The sequence below is a fragment of the Melozone crissalis genome, unplaced genomic scaffold, assembly GCF_028551555.1.
Source record: "Melozone crissalis strain CALT ecotype California unplaced genomic scaffold, PUWL_Pcris_2 ptg000013l_1, whole genome shotgun sequence".
Taxonomy (NCBI): Eukaryota; Metazoa; Chordata; class Aves; order Passeriformes; family Passerellidae; genus Melozone; species Melozone crissalis.
In genome coordinates, this window is record NW_026535791.1 from 39,115,260 (window position 1) to 39,133,634 (window position 18,375).

Here is an 18,375-nt window from a genome sequence, read left to right on the forward strand (position 1 = left end):
ATTAGATATTTCAGATATCTATTACACTTTGCTGTACATGCAGTCTTCTCCACTTATCGCACTTTTCTCTCTGCAGTCATATGCTGTTGGCAGCAGAGGCTACATCTGTACCAAAAAAATCAGCAGGGGTAAGCCTCTAGCAGTGGCCTGGGCATGCAGTTGTCTATATTGAGTGTGTATTGCAAAAGGTTAGGCAAGGCTTTAGCCTCTGGAAAGTAACTTCCAGGTGAAGTTCAGGCACATTGTAGGCTACAGTAGGAATCAGAGCCCTGTCAGGCTGTATACATCAGACATATTTAAAGGAAGACAGGAGGGAGTGAAAACACATGCCCTGTTTAACTAGCTTTTAGGTGAAGGAGCAGGAGAGTGCACTGCAGATGCAGCATCACCTAGGTTACAAAGGATCAGAGACACAGCACAAAGCCCTGGTCGTTACCAGCTCCAAGCCTTCAGTCAGGGTTTATCAACAGCCAAACTGTTGCCATCAATACACCTGCATTACTCTTAGACATATCCTACCACGTAGGTGCTGATGTGTGAAGTGCAAAAATGCAGATTTTAAAATTAGAACAAGAGTTTGTTAACAGCAAAAAAGTTAAATGGTTAGTTTTACCTTATTTCTTGGTGCAAGATATTAAAAATAAGGATTAGCTCACCATTGTACAGCTCATCATGAAAAGGCACTTTTGTTCTTGTAATGGAAATTCCCAGAATGGATATAAAATGAAAACATTTTTTTTCTAATCAGAAACAACAAAAGGAACTGTAAAGAGACAAAAACCAAAACTGCAAAACAAATAAAACAAAAACAATCTACAAAAATCTTAATTTAGTAATAATAATAAAGTTGCCCCATGTTTTTGACTTAAGAGATATTTGCAAAGTGCTACAAACCACTCTATTTTAAATCATGCACTTCCACGTTTTAGTCTGCAAGCTTTCCAACAAAAATAAACCTTCCCTGTTATTTCTAAAATATCTTTCTAATTTTTTTCAAATTTATTAGAATTTATTAAATTTATAGTCAGCATGTTGACATTTGTCTTCTTAGATTATTTTGGCACAACAGTTCACTTATTGAAATGATGGAAAGCAAAGTGTGCTATATGGAACATAAATAATAAAAGTTTCCTTAGCTTACCTTTTATGTCTGCATTTCCATATTAAAAAAACTCTAAAAGACCAATGGTTAAATAACTCTAAAGTTAACAATGAAAGCTTGAAAGTCATGAGGGGCTAATCAGCTCTGAGCATCCTGTCTAACAGAAAAAGCAAAATCCATGTGTTATATTTAAGCATATATGACCTTGCCAGCTTCTGACCACACTGCCATAAACACATTTAATATAACAAGAAAAGAATGCTACTTGCCTCTCAAAGACTGATTTGGCAAAGGATTTTTGCTTTTGAGTATCTTTACCCGTGAAGGTAGCCCTGATGAGATCTGTGAGAATGTTTTGTGTAAACACACTTGTGCTCAGAAGCACCGGCAGGACTGAATCTTAACAGTAACATAAACTATTAAGAAAACTTAGGAAGGGAGGGAATTTACCTTGGTGTGAAACTTGGCTGCAAGTGACAGGAGAATCAGACCCTTAGTGTGTATCTGTTAGGGTAAGTAGCAGTTCTTTGCTTTAAGTGAAAACTGCAGCTACATAACAGAGTGCATAACTTCATCATTTCTCATTTTGTGAAAACACTAACAGCACACAGACATAAAAAAAAATAATCTAAACTATTAACACAATACTCAAACAAACTGAAGTGATAAGTACAAATAAAAGTATCTGTGTTGGCTGAGTCCTGGAGTGATGGCTGATTTATCTCACAAAGCACTTAGAAATCAGTGTTTAATTCTTTTTTTCTCAGCTCTAGATCACAGGTCATGTACTTAACTACACAAATCTATTTAAATAAACAATGTGCTTATGCGTCATTATTCACTCTGCATGGCTGCAGTCCAACTCAGAGGAGATGGGGGCAGGAAGAGCAACACAGTTATCTTTGTCAGAAGAAATGAAAGGGGCAGATTTTCAACTGATATATCTTAATATATTCTCTGGTATATTCTGTACTCAAATACTTATTCACATTGCTGAGGGCTTTTGAACAAAGTGGTTTGATAAAATTTACAAGGTATCACTGGAGCAAATTGTGTGTTGTACTACATTTCCATAAACATTGAACCAAGTACTCAGATGTCCAAACTCGTGAATTCTGAAATGTGAAGCAAACCAGGAAAGGATATGTCACACCAACCAACATTTTTCCACACAATGAAATTAATACTATTTCTCATTAATATGTGACCTATGAAAGAACTGAAAAAGGATGCCATTTGCCTTTTAGTTACAATTAATGCCTAAAAAACCCATGGCATAGTAATTAAGACATGCTTATTGTATCTTTTTAACATATTTTCTATTTAACTCGAATAAAATCCATACTTCAGCTCTCTGGGTTTGTTCTAAGGCGTAGTGGCTACTAGATCAGGGTGAGATTTCATTTTAGAGTGGGCTTGTGCTCAGATGCTCCCACTACCTCCAGCTGCTCTCCATTGCCCTCTGACGCCTGAGAGTTTAGAGCACCCCTGCAGATTTTTATAAGCTCTGTGTAGTTTTCTATTTATACTTTCTGGTAGATTGAAAGATTGAGACAGAAGTTGTTTTTTTTTTTCTCTTTGCAGCAAGATTAATAAAAGTAGAGGAGATTGACACTCTTTTACTATAAGTTCTTTTCTTAATTTTTTTTTTCTATCAGTTCTAAGATTCACGTATGCAGGTGAAGCTGTTTGTTTCAAGTTTGTTGGTTACCTCCTGCACAGAAGATATTGCTGTCCAGTGTTAATTTATTAGGTTAATACATTAAGTTACAGAACTGTTTAAAAGAATGTTCTTCTCTGAAAATATAAAATAAAATATTACTTTTTCTTGTGTGATTAGATAGTTGGGCAGCTTATTTTTTCCCCCTAATAAAAATATGTCATTTATGCATCATATTAATATAGGTATAGAAAAAAAATATTTATTATTAGTTATTAATGACATAAATTTCTAATTTCTTTTTTTGGCTTCACACTAAGTGCAAAGTTTACTACTGGTCTTTTTCATCATGCTCTTCTGGCTTGTGGTTAACTTGTATAGTTTTCTCTGTGACTGAGGCTGAAACACATCAAGTTATGGGCAATCTGACACCTCCACTTGAATAATAAATATGCTTTTCAACAATTGCTGAGTATCAGATGGAAGAATGAAAAATTAATTATCATTTAATTATTTATCAAGGACATGAATACAACTTCTTTTCTACTGAAGGAACTCAACATAATGATTTTTACAAAACATTGCCTTTCTGTCTCATGATGAGACAATTGTCTGTCTCCATGAGATATCTAGTAATTAAATAATGATTCATACGAAAGCTTATGAAAAGAAAAAACAAATTGTAAATGTAATGAAAAAACATATATCTGTAAAAATTCCTTCATCTGGACTTTGTTGTGAATGTCATCAGTGAACTGATACAGAAGTTGAAAAAAAATGTATTTGCCACTGAAGAAACTAAATGTAGTCTCTGGTCACCAAAGTAAATCTCTAGCTGTGTCAAAAATAGTTGATAAACTTCAAAAAAAATTTACAATTGGTGGTACTCTAGCATCTCATTTAAGTGACACCAAGGTAGTAACTATATAGAACTTCATTAACAGTGAACAAAAGTGCACTACTTTTAACAGAACATCTGTGAGGTTTAACAAGAATACTTTAATTATACTTTCAGGAAAATCTGTCTTAACTGTTAATAAGATAACAAGTTTAATTGATAAAATCATCCTGGAGGGGAGAACTTAAACGAGAGGAGTGACAGAAAAAACAGCTTGCATTTATCCTTAACACTTACAATGAGGATTGTATCTTTTTTTCATTTTTAAGTGAAACTTTTTGAAGAAAGCATAATTGAAATTTACTTTACACTTAATTAAAAAGATCAACAAAACCAGTCCTATGATTATCTGAACAAAAAAAATTTCTGAAATTGTAACTGGCAAATAAAATTTAAGGAGGCAAAGACAGTCCCCTATTTTTCCCACTCCTGGTGTATCCTGTACTGCAAATCAAACCTAAACTAGACTTAGTTTTTTTCCTTTGAAATGCATAATGCAATTTGGGAGTCTCTAAAGTTAGCAGTAAAAATACAGGAACAAAATGAAAAGGACTTTAAGTCATGTGACTCTCATGAATTTTAGAAGAAAGTTTTGTGAGCAGGTCCTTTAATTAATTCTAAAATCAAAAAAATCCTGCTTCTATATGTATTGAAATTTGTAGGAACAAAAAATTGCCAGCTTCAGCTCAGGGCCACACTGCCTTGCTTTGGAGAAGGTGGAAATCTCTGCTTCACAGACAATCTCACTACACAATGCTTATCCTAAAATAAACCTAAGCAATTATGAGATGCAATGGCTGAGATATTGCTTCTCTACACATTTCCAGATTCACAGGGTTGTGTGTGCTTGGTTGCACTCTTATTTTTGCTAAGCCCCAAGGTCACACAAGCCCTTCCTTGCCGCTTCTCACCCAAGGTGTGCTCCACCAGGGTAGCAGTGCAGGCAGTAGAGATGCTGAGACTTTGGAACATGCCACAACACATCCCAGTGGGGCCTCCACTGGTTTGAGTGGAGACAACACAACTAATCTGAATTTCAGAAAAGTGTAGGTGAGATGAATCCCCCAGCTTTTACAATATACACCATCTTTTTAGTGTTTTCTTTCACAAGGATGCAGAGGAGAAGACAGGATGCCATTTAATTCTTTCCTACAGCCATGGTGTCTTTCATGTAATGACCTGTAAAGTATATGTTGGCAACATAAAAAGTCTTTGGGAAATAGAGTTGCTGGTTCCTATGGGGGAATCAGTGTCTCCCTACCACTGAGGAGATCTTTCTCATAGCCTTTTAAATATTATTCTGCTCCTTTTGAGCTAATCCACACCACAGATTCTCACGTTATCATGTGAAGTAGTGATTGATATTAAATAAATATATACACATTTTTTCTTCCTTTCCTAGCATATTTACTTATCTCAGTTGTTCAGAACAAGATCAGTAGCATTGATTTAGAAAGTTGCAAAATTCAATAGGCATCAATACAGCCAGAAGAATTTGTTAGCATTACTTGAGAATACCAGTAAGTGCATTTCATGTAACTTATTTAAGGAAGCATAGTCCTAAGATTAAATTAATTTCCAAGCACAAGAAAATAACAAATAAATTATTAAATGTGTCTCAGAAGAATGTTGAATGGATGCAGGCCTCTTGATCTCTGTAGCACTTTTTACTTTCGATGTCTCACAGTAAAAGCACTTGAAAAGTTTTTGATGTTCATCAGCAGACAGTATTTTACAAGCTGTTGGAAGTAGCTTATAATATACATATTCATTTATTTTCTGTGCTGTCCATACATTTCAAGTCAACAGGTACACATAAAGAAAAAAAAAGCATGAGTTTAAGAGAAACTTTAAGTAATATAGCAATTACTCTTTCATCCTCTTATAATTATGACCCATGTTGCATTGTCTATAAGGGAGGCAAAATGTAGCACATGACAGTCAAAAAGCATTCAAATAAAACATATTCAAACAGGAAAGTAGTTTCATGGTGAAACAGGGGTTTAGCTACAGCAAAACATAATCTGACTTGGAAATGAGAAATTTCAGACAGAATTAGACCTAAAATACAGAGAGCTAATATTGTTTCAGCAGCTGTTTTAAATATACATAAATAAATAAATGAGCAATTTTTTTCCCTAGATACGAAGAGTATTCATAAGAAGTTTTCACTGGATTAATTTCCCATTAATTTGTCTGTGCTTGCATTCTTAACATTAGTTAAACAGTGTATCTTACTGCTCTGAGATAGTTCAAAATGAGTGCTTTCAAAACAGAGGTGGAATAACTGAAAAAAAAATCCTCATTATCATTGTTAATTAAAACTTAAAAAGTGGAAAAATATTAAAAATATCTATGTCTGCTGAATTAGAATGAGTTTTTTGAATGTTATGCAATCACAAATACCTGTCAGATACATCTATAGCTGTTGATTTAAATCCAGTTGCTCTTAACTTAAACCCAGTTCATGTGGCAACCTGGCAGGGTAAGTAACAATAAGATAAAATTTCTTGAAGTCATATGTCTTAGTCAGCTCTTTTCTTATATGCATGTATGTGCTCTGAGCTTAGCACTGGACATAGCTAACTTATTCATTACTCAGTTCAAAGAAAATAGTGATACTCAGAAATTGATAGAAAATCTATATTTGCTTCCAACCACAATGTAAAAAAAAAAAAAAAAAAAAAGAATATATATATATATATATATATACACACATATATATAATTATTCTTAACTAAAATTAATTTGAAATTACTTTAATACAATCTTTACAGATACATAGGTTATTACAACAGGGACAGAAGTTGTTTTGATTGACTGTATAAATGAAATATGGCAAATATCTTGGGAAGTAGGGAAGTATTTATTTAATAATTTCTTATTTCCTCCCCCCCCCCCCCCCCCCCAAACAGTTCATATATAAGGTTATAATGCAGTTATGCAATTTATGGGGGCATTCATAATGGCTTTGACATAAAGCTATAGAAAAGAATATTCTATTAGAGCATCTCATGTGAGTACACATCTAAATTTTACTGAACTCCTGATGCTTTATTTGGTTCTTATTTCCAAGTAGGCCATAGTAGACCAACATTTGCTATAAAACTTCACACAATAAAAACCTAGTAGAATTAAAAACAGACAAAAGAAGGGAAAATCAATCACATAAGCTCAATAAGATAAAGAATGGCATGCATTATAATCAGGAACAGAATGATAAATCAAGCAAATACTAAAGCTTTTAGGACCTTGACATTATTCTTTGGATAGTTTCACAAAGAGATGTTTACTGTAAAAAGTAAATTACTCTAAGAAGCTGCAGAGTAAGCAATTCTCACAATTGTGTAGCTAAGTATTTTCTAGTAGCTGCTGTGAGCAGAAATTAAATCTCACATTTTCACATTTAATAAGGAACAAATATCATGGATTATTTCATACTCTACAGTGTTATATTTTGAATGCACTGTAGTCTATTAAGTCAAAAAACACACTCAGATAAAATAATTTTTTTCATTTTGTGAATCAATTGAATTACTGCATTATACAATATTTGGCACAGACACTTATGTGAATGCACATATACAAATACAAAAGAAAAAGATCAATGTCGACATTTGTTACAAACAACTGATTACTTAGAGTTTGACCTTCCTAATTTCAGGTGGTTTTACTGAAATCCTGAAGTACAGTTACTTCCTTTCATCTCTTTCATGTTCAGAGATTGATTACCTTTGCAAGAACAAGCATGCAATACTCTATGCCGTTAAACAGCTGGCATGTTTCCTGACCTAGCCTGACTTAGAAAAGCAGAATACTTAGAAAATGTACACAGTCATGGCTCAGGATTGAGAAATTCCAAATTAGTAGTTCTAATACTACTACATGTGTCTGGGGATAAGAGAATTTACCTGCTTTGGCACAATTTCTACTGTTTTAATTGGCCTTTGGGGTCACAGAGTAGTCATCATTTTTTATTTTTTGGAAAGGCTTAGGGACAGTGGAAAACATTGACTAAATTTTATTGCTTTCAATAGCACACATAGATGCTGCATGTTAATGCATTTCACTTTTAACATTATCTAATCAATGCATTCATAATTGCATTATAAATCCTAAAAAGCACTCACTGTTCAACCTTATGGTGATTTAAGGCAAAAAAGAGCTTCATAGTTTGCTTTGCTGATCCTTTAGGACTGCCAACAGTTTTATAATATTCCTCTATGTTGCTTATTTTACTTATGATCCATTTGGAATGGGATCACATATGGACATACTATCCAGCATTCCTTGTTTCTGTTGTGGCTTGCAGTCACTGCTGCTATAAAATGGGATATGCTGCTATAAAATGGGATATATATTATTTGAGAGATATTCTATTTAAAGTAGTTAAACTGCTGTATTCTTAGCAATCAAATTCTAATTTTTGTAGATGTATATAGGCATATAAAGTCTTTATAATTATTTGTTTTCAAAATCAGAACTTAAGAGATTTAATGCTGTGGTGCATTGATAACACAAATGAAAGGAATGTTCTAGTATTACTTTCAAGTTTTGGCAACTAAAGCACAAAAAGGACAACAAAAATAGACAGGTAAGACGAAAATTCTAAGGACCTTAAAGGGAAATATATAGTCCAGAAGTCTATTTGTCTTTTCTGAATGATATTGACAGTGGGTCAACTTGGGTGAACTCATACATTTTTACAAGGTTGACATTCAATAGAGTTTAGCTTATGCAAAAAGTATTTTGGAGTTATATTTGCTGATACTATCATATTCCTTTCCTTCTTTCACTATTGCTTAGTTTTAAGAAAGGCTAGGGGTTTGTCCAAGGGCATATTTTTATTCATTGTCATTGGCAGATAACCCGTGAAGCACAAAGGCAAAGAGAAATTCTCAAGTTTGATGAAGTAAAGAAGGGATTTAAAAGCTGATAAAAGCAGAGAACCAATGCATATCAGAAACACAAAACAACAGTTTGTATCCATAAAGGACTTCATGCCTTGGTCTAATGAGAAAAAGTGTTAGTTCTGTTCAGTAACAAAATGGGTTACATAAAACATGTTTGGGAGAAAGATGAAGCCCTGTGGGTTTTACTGCAGGAGGAATCCACAATACATCCCAATCTGCAGCTATGGGAGCCTGTAAAACATGAATAACAGGTTTTTCTTTACAGGGGACAGCAAGCATGGAAAAACACTGCAAATGTTGCAGCTTACAGAGAATAACTGGTGACTGATGGTGGTCATCTGAAGAGAATTGCACAAACTCTACCAGAATCACCTTTATAATTCTTCCATGTTGTGTCCGGTATTTACACTGCAGCCGTTTCCATTTCTTCTTCACACTCAGCAACATGAAATTAAAATATATTTTCTGCTTTAGTCTACTGCATAGTTTGAATGTGGCTGAACTTTAGAAACTGATTATTTAAACTGAGTATAGGGAGAGATAATAAGTTGTAGTCCATTCTAAATCTTCTCTTTCAAATACTTAGAAAGCAGGCTGAAGCAGAAACATACAATTAATACCATGAATTAGAAGCATTTTACAATTAAATAAACGGTTTGTGCTTCATTTATTCAAGCATTCAGTTTACATACCTGGGAAATTTGTTATTGAAAATTGTATGCAAAGTTAGAGTCTATATCCATTCATTCATTAATTCAAAAAAACTCACATTACTTCTATAAGCATGCCATTTTTCAATTACTATTTTACTTGATAGTTCAAAGACTCCCAATCAACAAAAGATTATTTAATTTTTCTCAGTGTAATATCCAAAGCCGCAGAAGGATAGCAATGAGAATAAAAGTGCATTTTCATGAAATTTCATCTACAGGATTTTTTCATCTCCTAAAATACTACTTATTGTGGTTTTCAGCCCAATCATTTTTCTAATTCACCTGGGCAGCTTGAATTTGTTTTTAATCATTAAGTTAATTTTAAGACATTAAACATTCCCCACTCCCTTTATTATTAATAAAAATTGGGAAATTTAACTGCCTTGATCAGACAGGAAACTTTTTCTTGTATTTGAAAATAGAAGACACTTTTTCAGCATTTTATAGTATGTTTTACTCTGTGGCCAGAGTAAAATGCTAGGAAGATTTCAACTTAATTTTTTATGGAAAAAAAAAAAAACCCAATAAAAACCAAGAAGGCATGAAACTTCTCAAGATTTGCTTTACTTAGTACAAGGTGTAATTTGAAGTGCTTAGAATTCTTGGGTGAAAAATATAATGAAAATTGAGTCAGGTAAATTGTTATGAGTACATTAAATAATGAAGGTACTTTTTTCTTCCTTTCTTGGTTTACAATTTAAGAGGCTTTATTTTTTTCATTTATTTTTTATTTTTTACTTGTAAATGAGCTTGCTATTCCTGTACATGTACCAAAATAAATATTTTTGAGTAGGGTAAGATCTTTTGCTTTCTTTTGGGGATTTTTTCCCTTTGTTGTTGCATTTACTCTTCCTAGCTAAAGTGATTTGAGAAATCTGAAGGTGCACCATTTTTAAATGGCTTCAGTTCTAAATTGGATGGGCAGTTTTTTGTTTGCTTACTTTTTCCACTAAGAAAATAAGTTTAATACAGCATTTAGAAAATTGTAAGATTTCCTCTCTGATCTTATTCTGTATAGAAAAAGATTCTTTTTATCAGTCCTAGGATGTTTTGCAGTGCATTATAGAGAATGAAATATTCAGCATCTCTTTCAGCAAGAACAGAATGAAAAAAGACACTGTCTTAATGGCATTTATTAACTGGTTTCAGTAAACCTTAATGTTAACTAAAAGAGACCAAAAATAAACTAAAACACAAAATATTTAGATCTATATATACAAGAGCAACTTTATGTTACTGCATGCAAGAAATTATTCCAAGATTGAAATGCATATATTCAGCACTATGCTTAGTTCAGAAGTCCTAATAAATGAAAGTTATATAAATTAGATATTAGCTTTTCTCTATTTAAATATAGAATAATGTCAAGAATAATTCTTAATGACATCATTTATGCATGATCCTTACTTTGCATTCAATTGTTAATGTTAGGTGTTCTTCAGTCCTTGTTAAATGGAAAGAAAATTGCTAATTAAGAAAGGCTGAAATTTACCCTGTGGTAGAGGCTAATGCCTTACTTATATGCCACTTAAACCTTATTTTGAAGGTTTAAATAGGATTCAAGAGATGAAGTGGCCTGTGACACATACAAATCCTGAATAATCTATAAGCTGAAAAAAAATCCACACAAACCTCATATATAGAGACTTGTTAATTGTTCCTAATGTAAAAGCCACACTCCCTTCATTACTGGTAGATTTTTAGATTAGTTGTTATGCTTTTCACTCTGTGAAATTTTATTTTATTTTATTTTATTTTATTTTATTTTATTTTATTTTATTTTATTTTATTTATTTTGTAAAAGTAAGGGCACAGAATTAATCAGTCCCATCTGCATGCACAAAAGACATGACAGAGGGAACAAAAACCATCTGAAACAAAACTATGCTTCCTTTCACAAGCAATAGGGGAAATTAATGTCATCACTAAGCTGAAGACATAAAGAGATTCAAAATTAAAAATCCTTTGAAAGCTTCCAACAAGATTCCTATAATCAGCAGGAAGATAAGTAATGATCAAAGCCCCTTAAAATAATATTGCTCACCCCATTAGAACTGCTTAAATGTATCCTACCATTCATCAGAAATTATACAAGATTACTGCAGAAACTATGCCATTGTTTCAGTAAGAAGCCCAGATGTTTTAAGGGTAGACTTCACAGCTCACATAAGGTTAAAAGCCAAGACTAAATAAGAAACCAAACCAAACCAAACCGAACCAAAATATATCACCCCCTCCCCCCCCATCCCCGCCAGCTGCATTTATAATCCGTCAATATTGCTAATGTAACACTTCATAGGTGCTCAACTCTCTGCCAAATTGCCTCATATTGAAGTTGAGTCATGGAAAGGGCAGCAAAGTGAATGCTCGCCCAATGGAGAGATATTAGCATTTTGGTTAGGTTTTTGGTTTTGTTTTTTGTTTTTTCCTTAAATAAAGCCTGGTTTTTCTTTTCTCCTGCAGAAGCATTCTTCTTTTGTTAAATTTAATCTCAGCTACGCTGTGATTAGGGAAAGAAGAAAAGCACTGTTCTGCATACTTCATCACTAATGTTGCCCTATGAAATAGCCCCAGGGACATTGCACACTGCCAAGTGTCAGTTTAGGATCTGAAAACATTTCTGAGTAGACGTCCAGAATAATGTACATTTTATAGTTCTACTAAAAATTTGAGATATATTATCTACTGTGCTGTGTGCTTTTAATAGCAATATAGTTATTGCTTTTGTCAATAATAATTTGAAGTGGTCACCTTGTCTCCTCCTTTAGACTTTCAGAGGTAGCTCATGGCACTGTTTATTAGAATTACTTGTGGATGGAGGAAGTTTGCAGTTTCAGAAATTGTTTGCTGCAAGCTGTTTCAAAGTGAATGCCAGCCTTTAGAAGATGCAGTGAGCGAACTCAATTTGATTGTCACATTTATTTACCTAGACTTAAAGACACACAAGTATAGGAACTCCTATTTTATGCTTTAGGTATGCTTGTCAATATAACTGCGATGCAAAAAATCTGTGTGAATTAAAAACAAGAGCATACATGCCTCAGATACTCATACCCAAGCAAGACAAAGCTTACCCAAATAAAATCAACACATTTCCATTTCACCTACAATCTGAATGCTGTATCCACTTCCTCTGTCAACTTTTGTTATTCTCAAATATTTTATAACATCTTTCAAACCACAACCCCTAGTGCCTTGTTCATTATTAGATTTCCTTGAAACCCAGGAAAATTCAATCACCTCCAAAAAATCTCAAAGAAATCATTCAAACAAGTTTAGTCTATGTCAGCAAACATTCAGCCAAACATGATAGACAGCTACTGCAAGTAATTAGAATAGAATAGAATAGAATAGAATAGAATAGAATAAAAATTCTTTTCAGAGGAGAGAGACTGGCGTGTTATTAAGGTCACAGTCCAAATGCCTCTTAAACACTGACAGACTTGGGACATTCACCACTCCTCCAGGAAACCTGCTTCAGTGTTTGATCACCCTCTCGCTAAGTCCAGTCTACACCTCCTCTGGAGCAGCTTTGAGTGATTCTCACATGTCCTGTAACTGGGTACCAGAGTGAAGCAATCAGCAGCTTCCTCTCCACTTCCCCTCCCCAGGAACTTGAAGAGTGCAATGAGATCACTCATCAGCCTTCTTTTGTCCAAAATAGACAAACCCTGCATCCTTAGCCACTCCTGATAGAGAATTCCTTCATGTTCTTTCACCAGTTTGTTGCATTTCTTTGGACACATGCAAGGGCCTTCACATCCTCCTTAAAGTGGGGCCCAGAACTGCACACAGCACCCGTGGTAGGTCTGCAGCAATGCTGAAGAGAGATAATCACCTCTGTTGACCAGTTGGTCATGTTTGGTGCACTCCAGGGTGGCATTTGCCCTCTTGGCCACCAGAGCACACTGCTGATTCCCACTGAGACTGCTGATGACCAGTAGATTCCCTTCTGCAGGGCTGCTCTCTGGCCACTCTCCTAGTTTGTATTTGACATTACTTCATCCGAGGTGCTGAATCTGGTATATGGACTTGTTAAATTTCATCACATTAATTACAGCCCAGTGCTTCTGTGATGAGAGCTTTGGTCTATCTAAATCCCTCAGAAAGGCCTCCTATCCCTCCAGAGAGTCAGCAGAACCTCCCAGTTTGGTATCATCGGCAAAGCTGCTAATGCTGCTTTCAACTCCTGCAGCCAGATCATTGGTAGCATGTGGAACAGAGCTTTCCCCAGAACTGAGCCCTGAGGAACGCCCCTGGTGACCAGCTGCCAGCCAGATGGAGACTCCTTCACAATAACTGCATGGAAATGATGAGATATTTCTCTTCATCAAGAACTTTACCACAAATTTTTCAACACTGTCTCCAAACTTGTAAAAGGCTTGTTGTTGGAAACGTAATACACTATCTTATCTCATACCAATACCAGAAAAAGGTACCAATAAAAATGTTTGGATTTCATGAGAAACTGTGCTTGCTGAGGTCGATTTGGGAAGAAATTCTGGATGAATAAAAGTAGTCCTGCTCTCATTTTGTAGTTATCTTGAACAAATAGGGGAATAATGACAAAAAAAACCCTCACCATGATTTATTTCAAAGAGAAGACCATCTACCAAGTGTAGACAAGTGGCAAGACAGGAAAAAACACCAGGTGAGAAAGAGAGCAGATTGTTTCCCTGAAGCTTTTTGCTCAAACTTAACTAGAAATGGATGAGAAAGTATGAGCCACTTGACCACATTACAAGATAACTTTCTAAACAGAAAATAAACATTTTTCCTCTGAAGAAACCAATTAATTTCTAAATCAAAAATTAAAGCCTTCGTAAGAAAAGGAGTCAGTATTTTCTTGGCAATTTCAAAAACTAGGCAGAATAAGGAGTAAATCCTTAAAATATGGAACAGAATATTCTCAATATAATTGGTGTTCAGTGCTAATTGCAAAATAAATATTTCTCCTCCTAAGGAGGCACAGATTTTTTGTTCCTAATTTTTAAATTTGTAAAAATAAAAAGGAAAAAACATACCATAACTACTTGAAAAAAATCACTAAATATTCAATGACACAAGAGCAGATGTGAGATCTAGGGGATGCCAGCAGGGCAACTGCTCAGAGCTTTACATGACAGAAAGTCCCAATAGATCAAGCAAAGCCTTTGGTCAAGTGATTTGCAAGAATGATGGAAAAGGAGCCTGTGACTTAACCTCTTCCTTAAGCATTGGGTTAAGAATAATAAAGAATAATAATAACAAAACTTCACATCTCTCCTCTTAAACTGAAAAGGACATGTGCTATAAATTTTGTGAAATGTGAGAATAATCCAAGACTGATTTAGACAGAGTAAATCTATGGTGGTCTTCTGGATTTAATGGATATACACCATGTGTGAAGTTGGCTACTGAGAGAGAATTCACACTTTCCATTTGGGGCTATTTTAAGCATCTAGCATTGGCACAAGTTAGAGGATCTGTAGGTAGGAGCTGGTAGTCAATAAACTAAAAAAAAGGAAAAAAGAGGAAAAAAAAAAGAGGTGTCTCCACAAAATGATCAAGAATATTGAAGTCAGGAAGCCCATAATTTGGCACAGTGAGACTTTTCCCACTTTTCCAAATTTATAATTTGTCTGTTTTTCCTAATACATCATTTAAATATGTAAATTCATATAACTGAAATCCTATTATTTTTATTCAAAAACTTTGCATTTTAGACATGCATAAAGCACTCATATGTACCCAAAACAGTATCTCTGTTGAAAGATTTAAATCAAATTATCTCCTGTATTTGGTTTATATTTAAATTTTCATAGGTTAGCAACACTTGCCATGAAAAAAAATTCAATTATTCAATAAAGAAATTATTTAATTAGCAAACAAACTTTCTTACCATTACCAAAGACATGAATTGTGAAATGAGAAGCACTTAATGCATTCTAAACCTCAGCTGAAGATCATAGAATTTTAGTGCAGAAATCTGCAATTTTTGTGCAGCTGGTACTGAAGTTTTGCTAAGAATCTGACAACAATTCGTGTTTGTGGGGTTTAGTTTCTTAACTACATTTCTGTAATTCTTCTAAATTAAGCAGCGGAAAATTCTTTCAGGTGTCATATTTTAAACTGAATTGTAATTGAAATAGAAGTAATGACTAGAGGTTTATTAGCTGAAAGTCATAATTGAGAGACTTTGAATTCATATGAATCAGAAGTTGTAGATTCTAGTATTTTAACTTACACATGGAAATGTAATTCAGTCTTCTTAGATTCACTTGTCTTTGTAGACATTTTAATAAAAGCAGCTAATATAAAAGTATTAATAATACATTGTTAGTATTGTATTTACTCAAATTCAAGAGAAGATTTGATGTTTAAAGACAAAGTATGAAAAGTGTCAGAGATGTATATATGCTTATGAGCTCCAGTAAAAGAAGAGGTAGAAAATTAAAAAAACCTTCAAGCTCTCTTAGTAAGTGGGAATTGTGTCAAACTTTAAATGAAGTGTGCTTAACTATTCTGCTTCTTGTGTGAAGGCTGAACCAGCAATAAGCCTCAAAGTAATATTTCCTGATACAATTAAGACAACTATTTGGCTACATAGCAATTAAAACGGTTCATCACAAGACACAACTAAATGAAGGACATGCACTATAAGCTTTACAAAACTTCACCAATGGATCATGGAGAACTTTTTTTTTTTCTTTGGAGGGACTTTTGTTTGTTTGGAGCTTTTACTTGTTGTTTTGGGTTTCTCTTTTGTTAAAAGCACAGAAAAAAAACCAGTCCCTCAAACAAAATCAAACCTGGAATAAGGTCTGAAGGAAAAATTCTTGCATGTGTTTCGGACAGGAAATTCAGGAGTTAGCTGTGTTATTGCAATGATCTTCAGAGATGGCATTGTCCATTGGATCTGATGGGCACTGAAATAAATGAGACGCATGTAATGGACTTCAGTAAAATCTGAAATTTGTTATGAATGATCACATACTTCACTGAAGTCACATTTTACAGGCAAGTATGACTAAGATATTTTAATAAGATATTACATATGTGTTCTAAAACTCTTTACATAAGACCAAATATAGTTTCCCTTTGAAAATATGCCCTGATCTTGATCCCACACAGGGTAAGGGCACTGAAAACATAATGTTGTATTGCAACAACAATCTCTAACATTTTTTAAAGTATTTTACAAAAAGATCAAAAAGATTCTCAGAATAGTTTATTACCACCTTCTATCTTGTTAGTCCAGCTTCCATAATCACCTCGATTAAGCAGATTGTTGCTCAGATCTCATGCATCTAATTTTTGGTTGGGTGTTTTTACAAGCACAAGTAACATCTGTCCTTTTCATTCTCTTCACAGCATCCAACCACTCTGGCAGATGTTTCTAAAACCATACTGTCTGGTAACATTTAAAGGAATACAGTATTTGCATAAGCACTGGGAATTCCAATCTTAGTACTTTCCATACTGTTTTAATTTTTTTAAATCAACATTTTTTGTTCTATACACATAATTTTGTTTTACTCCTCATAAAGCAGACATTGTGTGCACACATCTGTTAAATCTGGGCTGCATTTATTACAGTTCTCCTCTTCCAGAAACAGGAAGGATTAATTACCACAGACCAGCTCTAGAAGCACCCCCGTGTTTCTTAACACACAAAATTAATTCAGAGTTGACAAAACTCTTTCAGACACAACCTGCTTCCTGCTGATGGCGGTTTATTAGCATATTCTTCCCAGAAAAAAATGCCTTATAGACCCTTTTTACCTCTCCTCAGAGTTCAATTTGTAAAGCACTGAGTGACAGGCAGCAAAATGGCTTGAATATATCTAAGGCAAGTTGCCAAATCCTCCCGAAAGAAGCACTTTGGAGCCTTTGTTCTGAGTACATTAAAGTCACAGAAGGTCCATGTACTGTAGACTGTACAGGGCAGGCAGGATGTTCACAGTAAGACAAAACAGCAGGTGATAAATGACATTAAATAACAGTGAGAATTTACCACAGACTAAATTAACTACTGGAGTGAAATGTTCTCAGCTCTAAGGCTATATTAACAGTGAATTTATAATCAAGTGATTATAATTCTTTTTAGTGTTCAAAGAAGTCTATATGTAAAAATGATCAAGACAGCTCTATTTAACTCCAAAGACAAGCTGTTGGAACGTGTTCTAAAAATGATAGAGAGTAACTCTCCTTTCCACTCTAATTGAGTAATTTAAACAACAAGTACGTAAAAGCAAATTTGATGGTTAGATATGTGACACACTTTATTTCATGAAAAATTCAAGCCACACTGAGTTGCTCCTAGCTGGTCAAACACTTGAAAAGAGGAATCTGTAATTTCAGTTTACGAAACTTGCAAATGAGTATTTCCTGGATCTGTGGTGAGAGGGAAAAAAAAAGGTGAACTCCTGTCATCTATTTAAAATTCTACTGAGTTTTTGACAATATTTATTTTGTTACAAGATTAATATTATAATTTAATGAATTAATAATTTCACTAATTGATATTACCGCACAAATTCCTGATATTGTGTACATATGTGATTTTCATAGTAGTAAAAACATGATTACTTCTTAAAAGTAAAAAAACAGAATCCCAAGGGCAAAAAAAATATTTTATATTTCATTTACATTTACACATTATCTATTTATACATTTAATGAATATGGTACCATTGATTTTTTTCTAGTGCTTTTTTCTCTACATGGAAAGACAATTTTTCATTATAACTACAAACATGTTTTTCTCTATTTTGGTTGCCTAAAGCTAATGCAGCTACTTTAGAATATCTGTCAGAATGTACATATTTTTTTTTCTAGGAAAAGAACACAAACATCTAAAGATAGTAAAACAACCTAAGCAAGCACTGAAGATCAAACTCAATAAAGAAAAAACAAGACAAATGCAATAGACAAAAAAACACTGGGTGAGAAGCACTTTGAAGAAAGGTCTAAATATTGTGTTCAAAGACTTGGGGTAATTTCCATTTAAAATTCAGGCATTTTATATAGGAACCTTGTCCTGAATGCTGTGGGTATTTATTAAGGTGCACAGGATAAGGGAGCAAAGTCGTAGAAATGAATATATTT